Here is a 27,876-nt window from a genome sequence, read left to right as displayed (position 1 = left end):
ATTATGGCTGGTATCGATTGTTGTATGTGTTTTCCAGATTGTTAGGTAGGGGAGATAAACGTAAATAATCACCATAGAGTGTGACAAATGCTGGGAGACGGTAACTAAAATTTCCCTGATGATTCAGGGCAGCTTCACAAAGGAGGTGACATGAGCTGAGACTTAAGGATAATTAGGAGTTGGGGAGGTTGGAGCACAGAGGGCTTTTCAGGCAGAGGAATGTCACCAGGCACCTGGCTGAAGAAGAGAGATTTTCAAATTGTTCATTTGAATATCCAATATTCTCCTTTGTACACAGAACTGTGCTTGGCACCTGGGGAAGGAGAGGGGGTGGCACAGCCCCTTAACTCAATGTATTTATATGCCACTTGGATGCCTCTAAGACTTGCATATAAATACCATTCAGGACATAGGCATGGGCAAGGACTTCATGACTAAAACACCAAAAGCAATGGCAACAAATGCCAAAAGTGACAAATGGGATCTAATTAAACTAAAGGGTTTCTGCATTGCAAAAGAAACTACCATGAGAGTGAACAGGCACCCTACAGAATGGGAGAAAATTTTTACAATCTACCCATCTAACAAAGGGCTAACATCCAGAATCTACAAAGAACTTAAACAAATTTACAAGAAAAAAACAAACAATCCCATCGAAAAGTGGGCGAAGGATATGAACAGAGACTTCTCAGAAGAAGACATTTATGCAGCTAATAGACACATGAAAAAATGTTCATCATCACTGACCATCAGAGAAATGCAAATCAAAACCACAATGAGATACCATCTCACACCAGTTAGAATGGCGATCATTTAAAAGTCAGGAAACAACAGGTGCTGGAGAGGATGTGGAGAAACAAGAACACTTTTACACTGTTGGTGGGACTGTAAACTAATTCAACCATTGTGGAAGACAGTGTGGCGATTCCTCAAAGATCTAGAACTAGAAATACCATTTGACCCAGCCATCCCATTACTGGGTATATACCCAAAAGATTATAAATCACGCTGCTATAAAGACACATGCACACATATGTTTATTGCAGCATTATTCACAATAGCAAAGACTTGGAACCAACCCAAATGTCCATCAATGATAGACTGGATTAAGAAAATGTGACACATACACCATGGAATACTATGCAGCCATAAAAAAGGATGGGTTCATGTCCTTTGTAGGAACATGGATGAAGCTGGAAACCATCATTCTGAGCAAACTATCACAAGGACGGAAAACCAAACACTGCATGTTCTCACTCATAGATGGGAATTGAACAATGAGAACAGTTGGACACAGGGTGGGGAACATCACACACTGGGGCCTGTTGTGGGGCTAGGGGAGTGGGGAGGGATAGCATTAGGAGATATACCTAATGTAAATGACAAGTTAATGGGTGCAGCACACCAACATGGCACATGTATACATATGTAACAAATCTGCACGCTGTGCACATGTACCCTAGAACTTAAAATATAAAAAAGACTTGCATATATTAGAGAAGGAGAGAGGCAATAGCATAGCTGGATACCGTGGAGCACTACAGAAAATAAGTAATGTACAATATTGTCAAAAGGTGAGATAGGTGTGGGCTGAAGTGTTTAGGGAAGTCTTTCTGGGCTAAATCATAAATTTTATAAAGACAGTTTTCTATTTGCACAAAAAGAGAATTTCTAAAATAGATTTCAGTTATTTTTCTCATTTACACTATTATACTCTTTCTCACACAAAAACTTCAGTCTTTGATCCTCCCTCCCACTCCAATTCTGAAGTTTTCACTGTTCGCAAGGAGCCACAGAAAGTGAAGGTGTTAGCTTGTTCCACAGAGCTCTGCCTCCGCTATGCTCTGGGGCCCTTGTATCTATTTTGGATCTAGCATCTGTGTAGCACATGAGGGCCAATTGCACTTCATTTTTTCAATTTAGTTTCATTGCATTTCTTGATAGAACTACCCACTTGGATCTGGCAAATGACACATTACAGAATTCCTCAGCATCATGGACTCACCCCACCTCACAACACATCTGCAATAAACATAGGTTAAAAAATGTAAATATAAATTATATTTCTATATTTGAGGAAAGAAACAGGTTAGTAGATGGCTATCACTTTCCATTTCAAGTTGCTCAAAATACTTCTCAAATAGAGAAGCTATAATCCTTCATATTTTTAGAAACACTGTACTTATTTCCCTCAGAAGAAGAAAGTGCCTCTTTTTGGTTATTTTATAGGTGTAATTAGAATGGTGGCTTAGCTAATCTGATACATTCTACAAAATGAAAATGAGAGCATTGAAAATTCCAGCCATTTTGGTTGTTTGAATGAATAAGCTGTGTTAAAATACTGCCAAAACAATGTGAAGAAAAGTGGAAAATTCGTGTAATTAATTTTTATGCAATCTTTTTTTTTGAGACAGAGTCTCACTCTGTCACCCAGGCTGCAGTGCAGTGGCACAATCTCAGCTCACTGCAACCTCCATCTCCTGGGTTCAAGCAATTCTCCTGCCTCAGTCTCCCGAGTAGCTGGGACCACAGAGGTGTGCCACCATGCCTGGCTAATTTTCATATTTTCCGTAGAGCCAGGCTGGTCTTGAACTCCTGACCTCAGGTGATCCGCCCACCTCAGCCTCCCAAAGTGCTGGGATTACAGGCATGAGCCACCATGCTAGCCCTTATTTTTATGCCATCCTAAACCTACCACTTCTTTGGTTGAATCTAATTCCTGTTGCTTTGGCGGTTTGTTTTAGTAAAATTCACTTCTCTATGGCCTCAGGAACTGTCATCCTCCTATCTGAGTTCAGAGCTACTGCTGGTGATAATCTTGGTGCTGTATGTTTGTTTCTGCTTTTCTCTTAGGGGGTGGGAGGAAGTGAAGCCAGCTTGCCTCTACACTGCCATTTTGAAACTGGGAGTCTCTGATTTTAGTCTAATGTCATGGTAGATTAAGGATGGCTGTGAATTCTCTGTGACTCCTGCCATTGAGAGTTAGAGTCTGGCCTCAAAGACTTCCTTGATCAATGGAGTGTGGTGGTGGAAGTGACACTATGGGACTCACAAGACTAGGTCACAAGAAGTCTTAGCGCTGCTGCCTTTGCTCCTTAGAAAACTCGGTCTGGAGCCCTGAGCTGCTCTAAAATAAGCCCATTTGCCTTGAGACTGCCATGCTTGAGAGGCTGCAAGTCAGTGCTCGGGCTGACAGTCCTCGCGGAGCCCAGTCTTTTTTTTTTTTTTTTTTTCCTGTTAGAGATGGGGTTTCATCATGTCGTCCAAACTAGTCTCAAACTCCTGAGCACAAGTGATCCGCCCACCTAGGCCTCCCAGAGTGCTGGGATTACAGGCATAAGGCATTGTGCCTGGCCTGAGCTCAGCCTTTCTAGACAACCTGTCAAGTCACAGAAGAGTCTAGCTCTCTAGAAACCTCCAGACCAGCCCATTCAGTTGACACCACATGGAACAGTAGACTCACTCAGTGGAGCCCTGCCTGAATCCCTTAACCACGAAATTGTACTATAATAAAGTGGTGGTTGTTTTAAGACTGATAAATAATCAAACACATAGAAAGGAGGTCCTTTGAGATAGTTGGATTCTTGTCCATTGGTGTTTTTACTTTGCCCTGTGACTATTACAAATAACATCTCTTTCTAATTCTCACAATGATCTTGTACTGTGTATATTATTATCCTCATATTACAGATGAGAAAATAGGCACCAAGAGAATAAGCAACTTGGCTAAGTATACAAAAGCATGGTAGATACAGGATGAAAACCCAAGGCTGTTCAGCTCGAAAGCCTGTGCTATTATCAGAGTGAGAATCTTAATTATTGCTGATGTAATCACATAGCTAAGAAACAAAAGTTTCTCTGGATTTTCAGGCTGTGATTCCAAGAGTCTCAATCAGGGGTCAGAAAACGGTTTCTTACAGAGCTAGACAGTAAATATTTTAGGCTGCAGACCATATGGTTTCCATGGCGACTACTGCACTTGCTTTTTATGGAGTAAAAATAGCCATAGACAACAAGCAAGCAGATTATAGTGGGTATGTTCCAAAAAATTTATTTACGAAATTATTGGGGCTAGATTTGGCTCCCAGGCCATAGTTAGCTGACCACTGATTTACAGATCTGAGGTGATCATATTTGGGTCTTTTTGAGTTTTTGGAAAAGAACTTCGTATCTCAACGAACTGTTGATGATACTTTCTTAAGATACAAATTTTAAACCAAAGCTCAAGGTTTTATAAATTTGTAAGACTCAGCAGAATATGTGTAAGTCAATGGAATGGGTAAATCAATGTAGAAAGTAGCAAAAAATATAGATTTAGGAACGTCATTTTTGAGGTTCTTTTTGATCTTCTAAATTACAAATCCTAGAAGAGGATTGATAGGCATAAAAATAAACTAGAAGAGAATGTGGAATGTTCTCCAGATGGGCATTATATATAAGAGTATCTTTAGTCAATTGTTAATTTCTTTAACCTTTTGGAGTTGTAAAGAGATGTTCTTGATAGTGATGACACAGTGTTTTCTGAAACATTTTGTACACTATTTACGGAAATTATTCTACCTTCTATGTCCTTCATGGTTCCTATTGGCTGAGTTACTGGCTGTTCGACAGCTGCACATCTATGTTATGTGCCAGGTCAGAATAGAATACTCCCATCTAACAGAGATCGTGTCAGCAATTGTGGGCAGCTGATGGCGATTGGAATTGGAAGTTTGTTCTTTATAAGGGAGTTATTAAGGTCTTGGAAGTCAGAGAGGGCCAAGATTTTAATTACCTTTTTCCTTCTGAAAGATATCTCTATAATCATCTTTTAGTGTTACCTGAGCCACCCTAAGTTATTTCAGTGTGTGCTGCTCATTAATTTTTTTCTTTCTTATTATCTTGGACGCATTTATTCTGTTAAGTATGAAGTGGCTTAAGGGCAGGGAATGTTTCTTCTTCTTTGTATTTTCTTCCTATTGCTTGACATATAATTGTGTTTAATACATTTTTGAAACTGGCCATTCTTTAAGTTTTCTTATGTCAAATACACACACACACACACACACACGAATATGTACATATGAAGACTTTTAATATTGATTCTTTAGCTATCCAAGAATGCTATGAGCACAATATGTAATATTATCATCACTAGCTCCTATTGCTATAACATTTCTTTTACAATTTGATTTTGTGACTCAGCTGCCTACAAAATTTCCAATGACTTTGAATTTATCTATTCACTTAGAAGAGGTAATGTATACATATGGCGCACAATTTTAAAAATTACAGAATAATATATAGTGGTGAAAATTAGGTTTTCTCCCCATCTTGTTCTATAGCCTTGGTTTCTCATCACTGTACCCAGTTTATTGAGCATCATGCTATAGCCACACCGTGCCCACACCAGACAAGTACATATCCTATCTCCCTTTTAATTTGCACACACGCTAGAATCTTGCACATGCTTTTCTGTATCTTGATTTTTTTAATTCATTATTATATTTTGGAAAGTATCCATTTTAGTAGACATAAAAATGACTTCTAAAATGTTCTGTTAGTATTTTACTGTGTGCTGTAGTTGACTTATTGATGTACATTTATGTACATTTTCCTATTGCAAAGAAGTGCTATAATAGCCTTTGACATATCTTTGTGCACATGTGAGACACTGTGTGTAGAATAAATTCCAAGAAATAAAACTGTTGAGTCAAAGCAATGTGAATTTTGAATTTCATTAGGTATTTTCAAGTTAACCTCTATAAACTTGCACCAATGTACACTCCAGGCAACAACGCACTAGAGTTGTTGCCCATTTCTTCCACATGGAATGTTTCATCAAACTTTGATCTTTGTTCATTTGACAAGTGAAAAAGTATTCTCTCCATAGAGTTTTAAGTTGCAGTGTTCTGAGTACCACATGGTCAAGACCTTTGCTTGATTTTTATTTTTCTTAATTTAGTTAAAATTTAAAAAATTTTTTTCTAATTGAGACGGAGTCTTGCTCTGTCACCCAGGCTGGAGTAGAGTGGCATGATCTCTGCTCACTACAACCTCCGCTGCCCAGCTTCATGTGATTCTCATGCCTCAGCCTCCAGAGTATTTGGGACTATAGGGGCATGCCACCACTCCCGGCTAATTTTTGTGTATTTTTAGTAGAGATGGGGTTTCACCATGTTGCCAGGCTGGTCTGGAAATCCTGACCTCAGGTGATCCACCAGCCTCAGCCTCCCAAAGTGCTGGGATTACAGACGTGAGCCACTGTGCCCGGCCAAGAACTTTGCTTGATTTTTAATACAATTATTAAATCTTTTTCTTCTTGATTTATAGTTCTTTGCATATTAAGAAAATTAAAACTTTGTTAGACATATGTTTTGAATGTTTTCCTCAATTTTTGTCTTTCTAATGTAGTCAAAGTTGTGAATCTTTTTTGGCTTAGGAGTCTTTCCCTTGCCAATATTATGTGAAAAAATTCACCCATATTTTCTTCCAATACTTTTGTAATTTCTTCTGTTTTTTATTTTAATATTAGATTTATCTGGAAATTTTGGAGTGAAAGATGAACTTCTTTTTTCCAAAATGTTATCAAGTTATCAAAATTCCATTTACTGAAGAGTCTGTCTTTTCCTACACTTACATCTAATGCCTCCTTTAACATATTATAAATTCAAGTATATAGTTTTTTGTACATTTCTAGTATCTATTTTTTCTTCCTTTAGACTGTCTTTTTCTACATAACACATTAAATTATTTTTGTGTTAAAATGTTTTAACATCTAGTCTTCATATTTTTTTCTAGAATTATTCTAGTCATTCATGGATATTTATTTTCATATGAATTTTAAAATAAGTTTAGTTAAAAATTTTTGCCTATCATTTTTTGTGTGTGGTGACATTTGATAGTGGGATGAAATACAATTTATAGATTTATACAGAATTGATACTTATAATTATTAAGTCTTCTTACCTAAGAACAGAGTATCCTTTACATTATATTCAAGTATTCTTTGAAGTATTTAATTTTTTTCTCACAGATCTAACTCATAACTTTAAGTTTATTCCTATTGCTTGTTTGTTTGTGGTTGCTTTGCAAGTAGGTTATTTTCTTCTTTTTTCCCTAGTTGGTGGTTATTTCTGTATAGTAAGGCTATTCATTTTTATATATTCATTTTGAACCCAGCCACTTTATACAAATCTCTTATTGTTTACAATATTAAGCTTATATTCTTGAGTTGTTTTAAATCTAAAAAATAATTTTGTACTTGTATAAAATTTTTTATCTCATTGTTTGTCAAAGTTCACAAAATTTCAGTTACATAGGAAGAATAAGTTCAAGAGATCTATTGTACATCATGATGGCCATACTTAATAACAATATATTGTCTACCTAAAAATTCCTCAGAGAATAGGTTTTAATGTTTTCACCACACACAAAAAATGATAGATATGAAGGGTAATACATGTGTTAAATAGCTTGATTTAGCCATTTCACAATGTATACATACCTCAAAACATCATACTGTACATCACAAATATATATATTTTTACTTAACTAAAAAATAAATTTAAAATTTTATCTCTTAAATTTTTATATTTCTTATATGTTACCTCATTTTTAAAAAAGTTAAGTAAGAGTATTGATAAATAATAGTCATGCTTGGTTTGCTTCTGACCTCAATAAGAATGCTTCTAGTATTTTTAGCATCAAGTATGAGGCTAGTTTGAAACTTATAAGGAAGTATTCAAATGTACAGATTTAAATACGTATTTATTTAAGTACAGAAAGTTCTCAGGCTAGATATATGTGTATATATACACACATACTGCACACATGTTATTTATTTAAGGGAATTTTTAAAATTTTTCAGGTGACTGTGTGTATACACAGGAAATGTGTATAAGAAAATGTTTAGATGTCTTCAGATAATTTTTTTTATCTGCATTCCTCTTTGTCCTCAGAAAACATGAATTTCTTCAGCTTTTTGCCTCATGTATCTCATCTTTTAGTCTCTCTAGTAAATTCATTGACTGTGACTAGAAATTGAATCGTACGGGCCCCAGAGTTCTTTCTAATTGCATTTTAGGATTATAGAATTCTCAAAGAGGCCACAATATTTTTCCTCTACAATGCATTCCCAGAAGTTTAATTTGATTTTGTGAGCTCCACCTAGTTTATCAAACACCTATAGAAGAAAGATTGCAAAACACAAATATGATGAGAATCAAGGTTGATGAATGATTGCTGACTTGCCTGTGATGGTTAATTTTATGTGTCAACTTGGTTGGGCCACAGTGCCCAGGATAAGTGACCAAACATTATTCTGGGTGTCTTTGTGAGGGTGTTTTTGGATGAGATTTCCATTTAAATTGGTGGATGTTGAGTAAAGCAGATTGCCTTCCCTAATGTGAGTGGGCCTCATCAAATCAGATGAAACCCCGAATAAAACAAAAGACTGACTGCTCCTGAGCAAGAGGCAACTCTGCAGCACTTGGCCTTCAGGCTTGAAATACAGCACTAGCTCTTCCTGGAGTTTCAGCCTTCTGGCCTATTCTGCAGATTTTGGACTTGCCAGTCTCCATGGTCATGTGAGCAAATTCCTTAATGTAAATTTCTCCCTATATACACACATACATATCCTGTTAGTTCTGTTTCTCGGGAGAAACCTAATATATTGCCTTTCTGCAAAATTGTGACAGGGAAGAAGAAATAACTTTCTACATTATTTTGCTTCTTTTAGAACAAGTTCTGAGGAGTGAGATTTACTTTCCGTAGCTAGAGGGAGTTGGGGACAACGAGCCCAGGCCCCCTCCCATACTCTGGACATGCCAGATTATGCTAAGAATGAAAATGGAAATACTAGAAAAAAACATGTGATGATCTGGGCCTGTGGAATTTCTGGTCTGACTGGAGTTCTGGGAGATTTACAAATTTTGCAGTAAATCTTAAACTTGGACTTTCTGAGTGCTCTATTTGTTTTGAACTCACACACTGCAAATAGACTTAGATCCACTGCTGGTTTGTTTTCCTGTTTCAATCACTTCTGTGGTTGTCAAAACCAGTTACCTGGAGCCCATGTTTTCTCTTTTCTTCTTTGGCAAAAAGTAAGATAAATTTGATCAGTTACATGTTTTTGTACAAACTGTGCTATCTTGCTGAAGTAGTTATTTCTCCTTTTTTTCCTGTATTAGCCTGTTCTCACACTGCTATAAAGATACTACCTGAGCTTGCGTAATTTATAAACAAAAGAGGTTTAATTGACTCACAGTTCCACATGGCTAGAGAGGCCTCAGAAAACTTACAATCAGGGCAAAAGGCAAAGAGGAAGCAAGACACGTCTTACATGGCAGCAGGAGAGAGCGAGAGCAAAGGGGGAAGTGCCACTTTTAAAATCATCAGATCCTGTGAGAACTTACTATCACAAGAACAGCATGGGGGAAACTGCCCTCATGTGCCAATCACCTCCTGCTGGGTCCCTCCCTCAACACATGGGAATTTACAATTTGGATGAGATTTGGGTGGTGACACAGAATAAAACCAAGTCATTCTGCCCCAGCCCCTCCCAAATCTCATGTCCTTCTCACATTTCAAAATGCAATCATGCCTTCTCAACAGTCCCCTAGAGTCTTAACTCATTTCAGCATTAACTCAAAGTCCACAGTCCAAAGTCTCATCTGAGTGACAAGGCAGGTTGCTTCCACCTATGAGCCTGTAAAATCAAAAACAATCTGGTTACTTCCAAGATACAATGGAGGTACAGGCATTGGGTAAATGTTCCCATTCTAAATGGGAGAAATTGGCCAAAACAAAGGGGTCACAGGCCCCTTGCAAATCTGAAACCCAGAGGGGCAGTCATTCAATCTTAAAGCTCTGAAATGATCTCCTCTGACTCCATGTCTCACATCCAGGGGATGCTGATACAAGGGTGGGCTTCCAAGGCTTTTGGCAGCTCCACCCCTGTGACTCGGCAGGGTACAGCTCCTGTGGCTGCTTTCATGGGCTGGCATTGAGTGCCTGTGACTTTTCCAGGTGCACAGTGCAAACTGTAGGTGGATCTACCATTCTGGGAACTGGAGGTTGGTGGACTTCTTCTCACAGTTCCACTAGGTAGTGCCCCAGTGGGGACTCTGTGTGGGGACTCAAACCCCGTATTTCCACTCTGCCTTGTCCAAGTAGAGGTTCTCCATGAGGGCTGTGCCCTGCAGCAGACTTCTGTCTGAGCATCCAGGCATTTCCATACATAGTCTGAAATCTGGGTGGAGGCTCCCAAAGCTCAAATCTTGTCTTCTGCATACCTGCAGGCCCAACACCACACGGAAGCCACCAAGGCTTGGGGCTTGCACCCACAGAAGCAATGGCCTAAGCTGTACCTTGGCCCCTTTTAGCCACCACTGGAGCTGGAGCACCTGGGACACAGGGCACCAAGTCCCGAGGCTGCACAGAGCAGCAGGGCTCTGGGCCCAGCCCATGAAACCATTTTTCCCTCCTAGGCCTCTGGGCCTGTGATGAGAGGGGCTGGCTCTGAAGATCTCTGACATGCTCTGAGGACAGTTTTCCCATTGTCTTGGCAAATTAACATTCAGCTCCTCATTACTTATGCAAATTTCTGCAGGTAGCTTGAATTTCTCCCCAGAAAATGGTTTCTTTACCCTTTTAAAAATAAGTTCCAATTTCAGATCATCTCTGTCAGGTTCAAACTTCCACATATCTCTAGGGCAGGGGCAAACCACTGCCAGTCTCCATGCTAAAGCATAACAAGAGTGACCTTTGCTCCAGTTTCTAAGAAGTTTCTCATCTCCATCTGAGACTACCTCAACCTGGACTTCATTGTCCATATCACAATCAACATTTTGGTCAAAACCATTCAACAGGTCTTTAGGAAGCTCCAAACTTTCCCACATTTTCCTGTTTTGTTTTGTTTTGTTTTGTTTTGTTTTCTGAGCCTTCAAAACTGTTCCAACCTCTGCCTGTTACCCAGTTCCAAAGTTGCTTCCACAGCTTTAGGTTATCTTTATAGCAGCATCCCACTATCCTGGTACCAATTTTCTGTTTTCACACTGCTATAAAGATACTACCTGAGAGTGGGTAATTCATAAACAAAAGAGGTTTAATTGACTCACAGTTCCACATAGCTGGGAAGGCCTCAGGAGACTTGCAATCACGGTGGAAGGTGAAAGGGAAGCAAGGCAAATCTTACATGGCAGCAGGAGGTGGGGGTGGGAGAGTGCCAGACACTTATCAAACAATCAGATCTTGTGAGAACTCACTCACTGTTATAAGAACAGCATGGGAGAAACTGCCCCCATGATTCAGTCACCTCCCACATTGTTCCTCCCTCAACTCATGGGGATGATTACAATTGGAGATGAGATTTGGGTTGGGACACAACCAAACCATATCAGGGAGCTTCACAGTAAACTGGAAAAATACGCCTGCATTCTTGGTGGTAATAAATGGAATGTGTTTGCTCTTCATTCATGTAAAAGTAAAGATCAGTGGCAGTGGCTTGCTGCCACTCTCTGTGGCTATGAAACACATATATTGTGGAGGTTTGAAAGTAGGTTGTGGTGGGCAGAATAACAAGCTTCCAAAGATGTCTGTGCCCTAATCCCTGGGACCATTGAGAATATGTTCCCATAGTTGGAAAAAAGACTTTGCAGGTGAGATGAAGCTTGTGATCGCTTGGGCCCTTAGAAGGGGAAGAGGAAAGTGGCAGTCAGAGATTCGCTAATAGAAAAGAAGGCAGAAGAGGCATGGCAGCCTGAGGAGGACTTGACCTGCACCTGTGGGCTTTGATGATGGAGGAAGGGGACCATGAGTCTTGGAATATGGGCAGGCCTAGTGTCTGAGAATGCCCTGGTCCACAGTCCAGAGCCAACAAGAAAATGTGGACATGGGACATAGCTCTGCTGCTGTCTCAATTTTGGCACTGTGAGACTCTACACAGATGCCCCATTGAGCCCTGCAGTTCTGGGACTTCTGCCTACAGAAACTTCGATGATAAATGGGTTTTGTTTTAAGCCACTAAACTGTGGTGATTTATTATGGCACCAATAGCAAATGACTACAGAGGATGTCACAGAGGTGGTTCACTTACCTGGCACCCAATCCACATCTGCATGTTTCAGCTCATGCACAGATACCTGGTGCAATCATTTGATGATGGGTTATCAGGACTTATTTCAACTTCAAAGTAGGGATTGGGAATCAAAACAGCATATGTCCACCCCCACAAAACAGTGGTTTGGGGTCACTTTGATTAGAAGGGAGCAGTATAAATGTAGGCTTGTGGGACATCATGGATAATGACTCTTTGACCCAAGACAGTTGAGAAGTCTTTCATCATCCTTTTAGGTCTGATGTTACTTTCTCTGTGTTCAGCCATTCAGTCACTCAACAAACATATTGAGAGCTGTCAAGCATTACCTGGCACTTGTAACTATCTTGTTATAATTGTAATGATTTATTTTCATGCTAGTTTTCCATCTCCAACTCCTACTACATTAGTGGAACATCGTGGACCTTCATAATTGGCTATAAACAAATGGACTCCAGTAATTAATTTGTCCTAATTAATTACTGACAGTGAATATAATTATTTTGACCCAAAGTAAAATACTGTCATGTCCTTCTTCCCTAAACTATTGTACAAGAGCCTTTCCACTTCTTCTAATTCCATTATGGCCTCTTATTCTAAAATGAGAAACATATTCAAGTTATTAGAGTGGCAAATCATAAATTTCCCTTGGTTTTCATTTGTGTCATCTATTATTATGACCATAGCTCTCTAATCCTTGTTTGTGTGATTCAGTATAAAATATTCAGAGAGTATCAAAGAGAAGGCTGCCTCTACTCTTATTTATTAATATAGGCATGCAATTTAAAACTTGCATTTTTGTGTTTCAGCTGTTCTGTCAATAGATTTTTTTTAAATTGTACATTCCTGGGGAAAGAGTAAGTCACAGTTGCCCATTTCTCATGGCATGCATGTGTTGCTATTTTAAATCCTAATAAATTTGTCACCTCTGGAGAATGCTGTGATATCTTGACCTTGCTTAGTCAGGCTTGTTGGTGAAAAGCAAATCATTTGAAAATGCTGTGCCAATTTGTTAGTTGTATTTTCTTTTTTTTTTTTTTTTTTTTTGCAATATCAACTCTGAATATTTAAATCATTTTTGTAATGAAACACTTTAACATTTTCTTGACTTTCTCATTCTTACTACTTTCATTAGGCCTGGAGTTCTTAAACTATCATAATCCTCCCAGAAGCTACAGTTTCAACATGCTCCTTGTACTGAATTTTACAGTAAGCACAAGTTCAAAGCACATTTCCAAAGAATATTCTTTTGTTAAAGTTTTGAACACAGGGCTTGGGAAAATACCTGAAGCTTGAGATATATGTTAAAAATAAATTTTGCATAAGCCTATATTTAGATGGCTGGTTATTTCTCATCCAAAGAGTTCCTTTACAGGAGAAAGATGTAAAATTTACAATTTTTTCATGCAGTTTTCTCTGAGCATTTGGATGGGCATCCAAAGGAACACTGGGCAATTTATTTTAAAGACTTTAAAACAAAAATGGAATTGAGAGATCCTCTGATGAACAGTGAAAGTATACACATGCAATTTTCAGCCTTTACAAAACTTATTTTCATGGAAAGAAAGAGAAATCAAGTACTATAATGAAATCAAGTTTATGATAAACCATATGCTACTTCTATTCTTACCGATGACAGTATACTTCTACATTTGCCCCACTGTGTGTTCACCCTTCTACAGTCATCCATTATTATGTCAAGTCTGGCCCACTAGTTATGTAATCATTGCATTCGTATTAGCTCAATCCATACAAGAACTTGGGAAAAGATGAAAAGGGACCATGATGAAAAAGTATTTGCCGTCTTCTAATGAAAGGTTACCAACCATTATTTCCCACTTAAGACTTTCTAGCCTCCTGGCCTCAATGGAAACCTGGATAATAATAATAATTATTATAGTTATTATTATTTTAACTTTTATTTTAGGCTCATGGGTACATGTGCAGGTTTATTACGCAAGTAAATTATGTGTCGTGGGATGTTGGTGTACAGAGTATTTTGTCACCCAGGTAATAAGCATAGTAATTGACAGGCAGTTTTTTGATCCTCCGTTTCCTTCCAGCCTCCATCCTCAAGTAGGCCCTGGTGTCTATGGTTCTTTTCTTCGTGTTCTTGTGCACTCAGTGTTTAGCTCCCACTTATCAGTGAGGACATGAAATATTTAGTTTTCTGATCCTACATTAGTTTTCTTAAAATAATGGCCTCCAACTTCATCCATGTTACTGCAAAGGACATGATCTCACTTTTTTTATGGCTGTGTAGTATTCCACGGTGTATACATACCACATTTTCTTTATGCAGTCTACCACTGTTGGACAATTAGCTTGATTCCAGGTCTTTGCTATTGCGAATAATCATGTGACGAACATACATGTGCATGTGTCTTTTTGGTAGAATGATTTATATTCTTTCAGGTATATGCCCAGTAATGGGATTTCTGGGTCAAATGGTAATCAAGATTACTTTTTCTCATCTGATGAAAAAGGTGTTTTGAAGGATGAGCCAGGTAGCTTGTGACAGAAGTGTGGAGTCCCTAAATGGGCACCAAGGAAGAGTCAAATGCATTCAATTGACTGCACACTTGGAGCTTTGAAAATTGCTCCATGGCTGCCTGACCTACCAGTGAAACATCTACTTTAGAATACCAGATAGGTTGCACGTAAAAACGTCTTCCTTTGTTCTTCACATCTGTGAGGTCTCCCTCATTTATTCTTTTCCAGAAAGTCAGTTCTTCTGCCTTTTAATTTATTGGATCACTCTGCATCATTTCCTTCCATTGTAGGAGAACTTTCAAAGGCGAATCCATGGAAGAACAGATCCCTTTGGTATTGGGTTCTATGGAAATTTTCCTTTTACTGTTAACTTTTTTTTCCCACGAAGTGATAAAGAACACTTTGATATGTTTTTATAAAGGCAAACCCCAACACATTGTTTTTTTTTTTCTATTTCAAACCATTTAAGGTGGAGAAACCTATTATGTATATATACAAGAAACGTAATTTCCACATTAGTGTTTCTCAATCTTTTTGAGTTTTTGGATGGCCTACCTCAATGATTTGTGACATTAGGCCAGAACAGTTGTGGCACAACAAAGAAATTCCTCACTGAACACCTGTTCTTTTTGACTACTCTTTTTTCCTCCATCCAAGGATCTCTTAACTCATTAAATGAATGGGATTTTTTTTTTGGAAAAAACAAACCCCCAAGCAAACCAATTGGTAAATTAATGTGATTTCATCCAGAGAATCCTAGTAGAACTTTTGCTATAAATAACCATATGGCGCATCTGCATAAATGTGGGGTTAGTCAACCAACTTCTTGCAAGCCATGTAGAGGATAGGCCTTCAATCTGTCTGGAAGAAAACAGAATTGCATGTTCTCAACCAGATGCATTGTGTGGGTGATAATTTGTGAAGTGCAAATTTTTCTGAAAACACAGTGTCTCACTGTAACCCTAATGGGTCTGTTGCTCAAAGTACACGGCAAGTTAATATGCCAAGACACCAGGTTGCAGCAGAGAAAGAGGTTTAATTGTAGGGCTGCCCAACGAGGAGACAGGAGGAAACCTCAAATAAATCTCTCTCCCCCGAGGAGTCTGGAGGTTTTTAAGGGCTTTGGAGTGGGCTGAAGGGTGAAGACCATTGAGTGGTAGAAGAGCCTAGGGTGAAGTGATTGGGACAGGGCGACGAAGAAGCTGTATTCTCATGCTGATTCCGTTCCTCTGTGGGAGTCTTCAAACTGGTTTGTGTCAACTGTTTTGCTGGAATTTGGGATCTGAAAAACATCTTAAGCAATTCTTAAACAAAAGCTTTATGATTCTAAAGTCTGAGATCTCATCTGTAGGAACAATGGGGATGCCAGTGGTGAGTATCTAGTGCAATGTGACTTTCAGTTACAAGGAAGTGGGTCAACGTGCAGCCTGATTAATGCTAAATTGTAACTATATTTCTGTACAGAATGCCTGTTAACCCTGTGAGGATTGCTTCCTCACCATTGGCTCATCATTTCAAACTTGGTCATTTGAAAGACTCCTGGAATTATTTAAGGTACATTTCTTACCAACACAATAGGCAATTATTCAGAGATAAATATCGAATAAAAAGAATCAATTATTTTGTGAGGGCAATACTAATTACATTATGCAACCAAATGATCTGTTTCTATATCAGCATGTTGCTGGACTTTTAGATGACATATTATGGGATAACTTTGTAACTGGAGTTGGTGAATTTCTCCAAAGTCATGTCTTGGTGGAAGAAAATGAATTGCTTATAACTGTCCAGGAAGATGAACCCGAACTAGCAAAACTATTTTACAACATGGCTCAAAATTTAAGAAACATCTTCTTTGTTTTTTAAACCTTTATTTTAGGTTTAGGGATACATGTGCAGGTTTGTTATTTAGGTAAGCTCATGTCACGGGGGTTTGTTCTAAAGATTATTTCTGCACCCAGGTACTAAGCCTAATATGCAACAGTTATTTTTTTCTGATCATCTTCTTTCTCCTACCATCTACCCTCAAGTAGGCCCCAGTGTCTGTTTTCTCCTCTTTGTGTCCATGAGGTGTAATCACTTAGCTTCCCTTCATAAATGAAAACATGCAGTATTTGATTTTCTGTTCCTGCATTAGTTTGCCAAGGATAATGGCATCCATGCTTCTGCAAAAGACATGATCTCATTCTTTTTCATGGGTGTATAGTATTCCGTGGTGTATATATACCAAATTTTCTTTGTCCAGTCTACCATTGATAGATACTTAGGTTGACTCCATCTTTGCTATTATGAACAGTGCTTCAATGAACATACATAGGCATGTGTTTTTATGATAAAACAATTTATATTCCTTTGAGTACATACCCAGTAATAAGATTGCTGGGTCAAATGGTAGTTTAAATTTTAGCTCTTTGAGGAAATGCCACATTGCTTTCCACAGTGGTTGAACTAATTTACACTCCAACCGAGAATGAATGAGTTCCCTTTTCTCTGCAACCTTGCCAGCATCTGTTATTTTTTGACTTTTTAATAGTGGCTATTCTGGTCAGTGTGAGGTGATATCTCAATGTGGTTTTGATTTACTTTTCTCTATGTATCAGTGATATTGAGCTTTTTTTCATAAGCTTGTTGGATGCATGTATGTCTTTTTTTGAAAAGTCTGTTCATGTCTTGTGCTCACTTTCTAATGGGGTTGTGTTTTTCTTGTAAATGTGTTTAAGTTCAGTATAGATGCTGGACATTAGACTTATGTTAGACACTGACGTAGTTAGGTTTTGTTTCCCCATCCAAATCTAATCTTGAATTGTAATCCCCATAACTCCCATAATCCCCACATGTCGAGAAAGAGATGTGGTGGAGGTAATTGAATCATGGGGGCAGCTTACCCCTTGCTTTTCTCGTGATAGTGAGTTCTCACGAGATCTGATGGTTTTGTAAGGTGCTCTTCCCCCTTCACTCAGCACTTCTCCTTCCTGCTGCCTTGTGAAGATGCCTTACTTCCTCTTTGCCTTCCACCATGATTGTAAGTTTCCTAAGGCCTCCCCAGCCATGCTGAACTGTGAGTCAATTAAACCTCTTTCCTTTATAATTTACCTGTCTCAGGCAGTTCTTTATAACAGATGCATAGTTTGCAAATATTTTCTCCTATTCTGCAGGTTGTGTGTTTACTGTGTCGATATTTTCTTTTGCTGTGCAGAAGCACTTGAATTTAATTAGTTCCCTTTGTGAATTTTTTGCTTTAGTTGTGACTGCTTTTGGGATCTTCATCTTGAAATCTTTACCCATTGCTGTGTTCAGAATTGTATTGCCCAGGTCATCTTCCAGAGTTTTTGTAGTTTTGGGTTTTATGCTTAAGTCTTTAATCCATCTTGAGTTGATTTTTGTACATGGTATAAGGAAGCAGTCCAGTTTTGTCTTCATCTTCTGCGTATGGCTAGCCAGTTCTCCCAGCATCATTTATTGAATAGGAAATCCTTTCCTCATTGCTTTTGTCAGCTTTGTCAAAAATCAGATGGTTGTAGGTGTGTGGCCTTATTTCTGGGCTCTCTATTCTGGTCCATTGGTCTGGGTGTATGTTTTTATACCAGTACCATGCTGTTTTGATTACTGTAGCCCTGTAGTACAGTTTGAAATCAGGTAATGTTATGCCTCCAGCTTTGTAATTTTTGCTTAGTATTGGCTTGGCTATTTGTTCTTTTTTATTCTATATGAGTTTTAAAATAGTTTTTTCTAGTTCTGTGAAGAATTCCATTGGCAATTTGATAGGAATAGCATTGAATCTGTAAATTACTTTGGGTAGTATGGCAATTTTAACAATATCGATTCTTCCTATCCATGAGCATGGAATGTTTTTCCATTTGTTTGTGTCATCTCTGATTTCTCTGAGCAGTGTTTTAAAATTCTCATTGTAGAGGTCTTTCACCTCCCTTGTTAGCTGTATTCCTAAGTATTTTATTCTTTCTGTGGTTATTGTAAATGGGATTGCCTTCCTGATTTGGCTCTTAGCTTGGCTACAGTTGGTGTATAGGAATGTTAGTGATTTTTGTACATCCATTAGTATCCTGAAACTTTGCTGAAGTTGTGTATCAAGTGAAAGAGCTTTTGGGCAAAGACTATGGGGTATTCTAGACATAGAATCAGGTTGTCTGCAAAATCTCCTGATTTTGGAGTCAAAATCAGGAGAGTTTGACTCCATGGTTTCTTATTTGGATGCGCTTTATTTATTTCTGTTCCCTGATTGCTCTTGCCAGGACTTCCAACATTATGTTGAATAGGTGTGGGGAGAGAGGTCACTCTTGTCTTATGCTGGTTTTCAAGGGGAATGCTTCCAGTTTTTTTCCCACTCAGTCCAGTGTTGGCTCTCAGTTTGTCTAGATGGCTCTTATTTTTAGGCATATTACTTCAATACCTAATTTATTGAGAGTTTTCAACATGAAAGGATGTTAAATTTTATCAAAAGCTTTTTCTGCATATATTGAGATAATAATGTATTTTATGTCTTTCGTTCTATTTAGGAGATGAATCATGTTTATTGATTTGTGACTATTGAACTAACCTTGCCTTCCAGAGATTAATCCTTTTTTGATCACAGTGGATCAGCTTTTTGATGTGCTGCTGGATTTGGCTTGCTAGTATTTTGTTTCTTGAGGATTTTTGCATTGATGGTCATCAAGGGTATTGGCCTGAAGTTTTCTTTTTTTTTGCTGTTTCTCTGCCAGGTTTTGGCATCAGGATGATGCCCTAAAATGAGTTGGGGAGACTTCCCTCCTCCTTAATTTTTTCAGAATAGTTCCAGTAGGAATGTTACCAGCTCTTCTTTGTACATCTGGTAGAATTTGGCTGTGAATTCATTTGGTCCTGGGCTTTGTTTGGTTGGTAGACTCTTTACTACTGATTCAATTTCAGAGTTTGTTATTGGTGTGTTCAGGGATTCAAGTTCTTCCTGGTTCAGTCTTAGGAGGGTGTATGTGTCCAGAAATTCATCCATTTCTTTTAGATTTTCTGGTTTGTGTGCATAGAGCTATTAACAGTAGTCTCTGATGGTTATTTGTATTTCTGTGAGGACAGTGGCAACATTCCCTTTGTCATTTCTAATTACATTTATTTGCATCTTCTTCAGGTGTCTCTCAGGTTCATTTGGTCAAGCATGGAGTTTAGTTCCTGAATATATTTGTTAATTTTCTGCTTTGATGATCTGTCCAGTACTGTCAGTGGGGTGTTGAAGTCTCCTGCTATTATTGTGTGGAAGTCTAAGTCTCTTGGAAGGTCTCTAAAAACTTGCTTTATGAATCTGGGTGCTCCTATGTTTGGTGCATATATATTTAGGATAGTTAGTTGTCTGGTTGAATTAAACCCTTTACTGTTATATAATACCCTTCTTTTTTTTTTCCCCCATCTATCTTTGTTTAAAGTCTTTTTTTGTCTGAAATTAGAATTGCAACCCCTGCTTTTTAATGTTTTCCACTAGCTTGGTAGATTTTAAGAAACAGCTTCTAAATGTCCATAGCATATAGCTGAGGACATTTGCCAACAGTGTGACACAGGTACACAGGGAATTCCTGTCTCCTGGTATCTTTGGATCAGCTGAGACATGTCTACTTCTGATCATGCAGGGAACCATTTATATTTATCCTCTACGTAAGATTCAAGGTTTAGATATAAATTTGGCAAGAAGAAGAATGCAAATGTTTATTGGGAAGGAACTCTATTAAAAGCATTTATAACATTAAAATATTTTAACTACTATGATTCATCAATAGTTACTCAAATAATTCTTCAAGATATCAGAAGTTTAAAACTGGAGAGCCAACCCAAATTCAACTAGGCTAGGCTGTTACACTATTGTAAGTTAAAATATTTTATTCAATCATTAACTCATTCATCTATCATTCATTTTATACAAACACACACACACACATATATATATATATTTGAGACAGAGTATCACTTTGTTTCCCAGGCTGGAGTGCAGTGGCACAATCTTGGCTCACTGCAACCTCCGTCTCCAGGGTTCAAGTGATTCTCCTGCTTCAGCCTCCTGAGCAGCTGGGATTACGGGGGCTCACTGCCATACCTGGCTAATTTTTGTATTTTTAGTAGAGACGAGATTTTGCTGTGTTAGCCAGGCTGGTCTCGAACTCCTAACCTCAAGTGATCTGCCCACCTCGGCCTCCCTAGGTGCTGGAATTACTGGTGTGAGCCACTGTGCCTGACCATAATAAAGATTTACTAATGGCCTACTAAGGCACTCCAGACCCGTTACATACATTATATCTAATCCTGTTATCAAAGCTGAGAAGTAGGGATTATTATGTCCATTTTACAAGAGAAAAGAGATTTAGAGAAATTAGGTTTCCCAAAGCTGCATAGTTAAGCATGTGATAGAACCATCATTTGAAATGAAGTTTTCTTTTAAAATTCTGAGGTCTCCCCTTTACCTCACTCTACCTTTTTATCAATATACTTGGTGCACATATAAAACATTTTCTCAAACCATGCTCCCTAAAACATAAATTGTTAGCAACTGTTAAACAAAGGGGTTCCATATTCAAACAAGTGCTCAATATGTCGGTAGATTGTGCTCCTAGTCTCAATTATCCACTCCCCACTTCCTTATAAGAGAATTACGCATCCTTGAGGATTGTCATGTGAAGCATAGTGCCTCCTGTGGGAGAGAGAGAGACCTCCCTTGCCCCATTGCCTTTGAGTTTGGCATGTGACATTCCAATGGAATGTGAACGCCCAGGCAGAAACTCTAAGATGCCTTGGGACATTTCTACCATTCCTCTTGCTCTTATTTCTGGCACATTCTATAACACGGCTATTTTTTCAACCTGAGACCTGGAATGAGAAGACATGTGGATCAGAGCCGTGGTGACCTGCAGCTGGTAACATGTGTTGTGAGTAAGAAACAGAGCTTTTTTGTGTTATAAGCTGCTGAAATTGAGGAGTTGTTTATTATGGGGAAATGTTAACTCATATAAAAATACTGCATAGTATATCTCCCTCTCACATATCCACAAGGAAACTGAGCATATTTTAGGTTCTGAGAAGTCTTACATTAAAAAAAAAAGCTTTTTAAAAACATAGTGGATTAAACACTTATATATTTACATCTATTCTTTCATGAACTACTGTTAAATGTCAGTTAAAAGGATTTTCAACAAAGAAGGCATAGTACAAAGAAGTCAGGAAATAAGGAAACTGCAGATAAGAGATGGCATCAAAATCTTGGAAGCTGGCTAGGTGCAATAGCTTACATCTGTAATTTCAGCAATTTGGTAGGCCAAGGTAAGACAATCACTTGTGGCTAAGAGTTTGAGACCAGCCTAGGCAATGTAGCAAGACTCCATCTATAAAAAATAAAAATATTAACAGGACATGGTGGGACACAACTGTAGTCCAAGCTACTCAGGGGTCTGAAGTGTGAGGATTTCTTAAGCCCAAGAGTTTGAGGCTGCAGTGAGCTATGATCACACTATTGCCCTCTGGCCTGGGCAATAGAGCAAGGCCCTGTCTCAAGAAAACAATTTTTAATGGAAGCTTCAAAGCAGAAGAATGAATGATATCTAAAATTTCTAGACCAAAGAAAGTAGAAATCTAAGCAAATAGTGGGGAGAGGTCTGAAACACATCAACTCGAACCCTCAGTGTCCCAAAGATTCAAAACTGAAGGCACAATATACCTCTGAAGCCAGGGGTATGGTTAAATCTGCAAGTAGGAAGTGGGTTTGAAAGCTTAAAATCAGTAGCAATTAGAGCCAGTGTTTCCTCCTCCTTTACCCCATGCAGAAGAATGACTGTCCTTCCCCCACTGTGTCAGAAGATGGGTGTTTTAGTCTCTGGGAAAATGGAGCCTGAGGGATCTGGTATTGAAAGCATTAGGAGAAGGAGAAGGTAAAACAAAAATGACAGGATTCAGTGAAATTTGAGACTGATGACTGAGGTCCCCCCCCCCCCCCCCACCACACACACACCCTCTTTCACATTTGGCTGCCAGGATACTGACAGCCAGGCCTATACTCCCCAAGCAGGAGATGGAGGTATTCATTTCTGGGGATGCTGACAAGACCATAAGAAACACCTAGAGACAGAATTTGGGATACTCCAAGGAAATGGCCATCATATCGCTTGAGAGAACAGCCCAGTGGACAAGTCCTCTGCCCAGCAATGAAACTATGTTTATGAAATGAGAATATACATCAGGAATCAGGATGACAAACCCATAGTACTGATAGGAGCTAGACAGCAGCAAAGCAATGACTTCAAAATTTTGGGGGAAAATATTTTTCCACTTAGAGTTTTGTAGCCAGAAAAACTATTAATCAGATGCAAGGTTAGAATGAAAACATAGCAGATGTTTAAGGTCTCAACACATTTTCACCTAGGCTTATTCAGGAGACCCTTTAAACATCTGCTCCAGCAAAGTAAACGGAGTAAACCAAGAAATAGAGAGAGTTGTAAGCTCCAGGAAGCAAAGAGGATTGTAGAGATAACAAGGAAGTCCCACGGCTGCAGCTGTTCCAGAGAGCAGCAGAACGGCTTGGCACAAGAAGACAGAGGGCTCCATGGGGCAGGCCTTCAAGAAGAAAGCTACACAGTTAGAATATTTAATGTTTGAACTATTCGAAGGAGAGTTTCAGTTATGTTAGCGAGTTTGGTAGTAAATTATTAACTGACATAGAAAACTAAGCAAACATAAAATGTCATTTATAATTCCAGTTGATATAAGAAATTTTAAATAAAGGAAAGGTAGTACTTGTGGCTCCACTGTGAGTAATAGTTGTGTAGCCACCGTAAGATAAACTGCTTATATTTACTTAAACCCAACCATAATATAAGTATACTGAGTGAAATGAAGAGTAGGACACACCAAAAGTGCATATAATGTCTTAGTCCATTCGTGTTGCTATAAAGGAATACTTGAGGGTTGGTAATTTAAGACAAGAGGTTTATTTGGCTCATGGTTCTCCAGGCTGCACAAGCAGCATGGAACCAGCATCTGTTTGGCTTCTGGTGAGGTCTCAGGAAGCTTCTACCAGTGGTGGAAAGAGAAGGGGGGCTGTGTATGCAGAGATCACATGAAGAGAGAGGAAGTAAGATAGAAAGTGGGGAGGTCCCATGCTCTTTTTAACAATCATCTCTTGCAGGAACTAAAAGAGTGAGAACTTACTCATTATCAGAAAGACAGTACCAAGCCATTCATGAAGGATCCATTCCCACGACTCAAACACCTTCAAACAGACCCCACCTCCAACGCTGGGGATTAAATTTCAACATGAAGTTTGTGGGACAAACATCCAAAGTATAGCAATATCCTGTTTCACAGACAGCAATAGGTGATATCTAAAACTAAAGAACGAAGAAATAGGAGATAAGTGTGTCATATAGATTGCATATGGTAAGTAGCAGAAGAAACAGAAAACAAGTTTAAAGTGTCTGATGTATTAGTTGGAAAAACAAAGAACAAGACTACAGCACAACAATGTGAAGTTTCAGAATTCAGGGAACAAAAAGAAATTCCTGAAAGCTTCCAGAGAGGTTAAAAAATAGTAGATGACAAATCTCCTACAAAGGGAATTAGGTATGGGGAAGAATGGGATGAAGAGTCTTTTAAATGCAAGCCTGTAGTAGTACCTAATTTTAAAAATTATGTTATTTTGTTACTTGATAACAAATAAAACTTCAATTTAAAAGCAGAAAACAACAATAACATTGTTAACTAAATGTATCCACTTATTTGACCACAGATCACTTTTTTCCTGGCTCTTGAGGGACAAATGATCTAGGAATTTCATTTTTAGAAAACCTGCTCTGACAGGGAGAAAACAACAAAAAAGCTTTGCAAAGGATTACACGTATAACTACGTCCTTGAGCTATTTACATATGTGCCATAGTGCTTAGTGGAAAAGGAAGTCTTGATAAAGAAAGAACCCAAGTGCACTGTCCATGAGGGACTTACAGTTCCTCCTCTTTCCCCTTTGGTCAGATGAGCAACTTTCTGTGAATTTCACTAGGGGGAATGGGAAGGTCTTTGTAAAACCCCATCTTGCCCTAGCATATCAACAGCTGGTCTTTGGTGATAGTATTCTAGATACACAAGCCATGATCATTCATCAAGGAAACTGTCAAATTACATTCCTTTGCTTTGGAATTTCTTTGCCTTTGGAGTTTTCCATTGCTTTGTGAAGACTCTGGCTTCTAAAATTTCTGATGACATACCACAGTTCAGTGAGTGTTATGGGATTACTGAGGGGGTGAAATAAACCTGACATTACAAGTATATCTGACCACTGCCACTCTTTGTTTGTTTGACATATAATACTTTCTGGAAGCTCCACTGCTTCCCCATATTGAACTTACTCTCAACTTGGATGTAAAGGGTTTAGGAACTCTTTTCACACATGCTGCTGTTAAGCCGAATCTCCTCAGTTTTATATTTGGATTCAAGTTCTTGACTTCATCTGTCATAAATGAACTATGGCTTGAGCGATCTTTCTGAAACCTGTTCTGTCATTCAAAACATATTTCACCTCTCATAGCTTCATGTCACCCACCTATCTTATAAGCAATCTTTCATATATTTATTCAAGTGATTGCTTGAAAGGGTGAATCAGTTGGATCCAAGGAAATTGATCAGCACATTTAGCAACCACTGATTAATCAGTTTTAATTAGCAAAATTGTAATGTCATTATGCCCAAATTTCTCCAGCATGTCCAATGGATATTATGTCAGATGACTTAAATTCCAGAATCATTGTATCTATCACTTTCTGTTTGGTGGGCTTAGTTATCCTGTCACAAAAGGAAAACGTAAATAATTTCACATGATATCTTAAATGAACATCTTCTGGCTTGACAATCACCATTTCTTCTTAAGATTGCCTCACAAACCATTCTAAGACATTGATTTTAGAAGTTTCTCCAAGATTTCTATCCAGAGGAAAATAATCTTTCTTTTTTAAAAATGAAAAATCAAAACTGTATATGGTCCTATGCTTTTAGCACTTCTCTCTCCATAGTTCTTGAAAGATCATTGACAGTGTTTCATGCATCTTTTAAAAAGTGATCTCAGTATTCTGTGACATAATTTGTCTAGATCACATGATTTTTTTGCTCATCTTAGACGTCAATTCATTCTCTTCCTTTTTTTCTGAGGACTATTCTCATATATTCCTCATATGAAATCAAAATTAGGTTTGGAGAGCATTCTCAACCTCAAATGTACGGGAGGTTGTAAGGATAGTAAACTCAATGAGAGTAGAAATCTACCTTTAAACCCAAATAGATCAGTAATTACATTAAATTTACATTGACTAGAGACTCCTTCTATAAAAACAAAGATGGCTATGCAAATTTAAAAATCCAATTATTTCCTGCTTAAAATCTGACATCTAAAACATAAGGTTACAGAAAGACTGATGGTAGAAGTATACAAACAATAAACCGTGCAAATACTGAGAAAAAGCTAGCGTATTAACAACAAACAAATAATCTTTGTAGAAGTCATTCTTAAAGAAAAAGAAAGATGTTTTATGATCAATTCACCAGGAAGATATAACAATCCTAAATATATATCCATATAATGTATAACCTCAAAATATGTAAAGTAAAATTGTACAAATTAAAGGAATAAGTAGATAAATCAAATATTAATGTGTATTAGGCTGTTTTTCAATTGTTATAAAGAAATAGCTGAGATTGGGTAATTTATGAAGAAAGAGGTTTAATTGGCTCACAGTTCTGTAGGCTGTACAAGAAGCATGTGCCAACACCTGCTTGGCTTCCAGTGAGGGCTCTAGGAGGCTTACAATCATGGTGGAAAATGACAAAGGTAGAGGGAAGGGGGCAGCACGTCACATGGCAAGAGTCAGGGTAAAAGAGCAAGAAGAGAAGGCCACCCTCTTTAAAACAATCAGCCTTCATGTGAACGAACTCATCACCAAGGGGAGGTGCTAAGTCATTCATGAAGGATTGGCCCCCATCCAATCCAATCTCCTGCCATTGGCTCCACCTCCAACTTTGAGAATGGCATTTCACCATGAGATTTGGAGGGGACAAACATTTAAACCATATCACACAGTGAGACAATTTAATACAACTGTCTCAGTAACTAATAAACAGGGAGTTTTTGACAAAATTATGATAAGAATACAGAAGATGCAAACAATTCAGTTGACAAACTCGACCAAATGGAAACCTCTAAAAGAGTGCACTCATGATTTTTAAATAAACATTATTTTCAGACACATGTGTAACATTTACAAAACATATGGCAGGCCATAAAGTTAATCACACCAAATTTAAGAGAATTTAATAATAAAGAGTGTGTTCCATTTTCTCTAATCACAGTGCAATTAAGATAACAACCAATAGCATAAAGCTAATTGGAATATTTCCATATGTTTGGAAATCAGGATTATACTTCTCAATAACCCACGGGTCAAGGAAGAATGGAAATTAGAAAATATTTTAACTGAATTGTAATGAAAAATATTTAACTCGTCTGGGATATAATGATTGTTGTGCTTAGAAGGAAATTTATTACCTTAAGTGCATATGTTAGAAAAAAAAGAAGTCTAAAAATTGATGACCTAAGCTTCTAAATGAAGAAGTTTGTAAAAGAACAAAAGTCAAGTCTAAAGAAAGTAGAAGAAAAGAAAAATAGAAGTAGAATACAGAGGATCAGCGTAGTTTTTCATTTGACATACATAACACAAGTGATAAACTCCTAGTGGAATTTTTCAAGAAAAATGGAAAAAAAGTACAAATAACTCATATCAGTAATGAAAAAATAATTTTTAAACTCAAAAATTATAACATCTTATGAATAAATGCATCCCAAAAGTATGAAAATTTAGATAAAATGTAAATTCCTGGAAGACATAGCTTATCAAAGTAAACACAAGAATAGAAGTTCTGAAATCTGCATAAATCTGTACCTATTAAAGAAGTTCGATCCATACTTTAGAATTTCCCACAAAGAAAACTCTAGTCACATTTGGCTTTATGTGTGAATCATTTCAAACGTTTAAAGAAGAAATATCACCGATTTTATACAACGTTCTGCAGAGATAAGAAAAAGAATGTGTTCCAACTTGTTTTATGAGGCTAGCATTATTTTGATTCTAAAATTTGGAATGAACAATAAAAATTGGAAACTTACAGGTTAGCTTTATTAACATAGATGCAAAAATTCTACATAAAATATTAACAAAATGAATCCAGCCATATTTGAAAGGGGCTCATATCCAAAATACATAAAACCTTTTACAGATCTGTAACAGACAATCCAATAGCAAAATGG

Source organism: Papio anubis, chromosome 15, assembly GCF_008728515.1.
Source record: "Papio anubis isolate 15944 chromosome 15, Panubis1.0, whole genome shotgun sequence".
NCBI classification, from domain to species: Eukaryota; Metazoa; Chordata; class Mammalia; order Primates; family Cercopithecidae; genus Papio; species Papio anubis.
Note: the sequence above shows the minus strand (reverse complement) of the source record.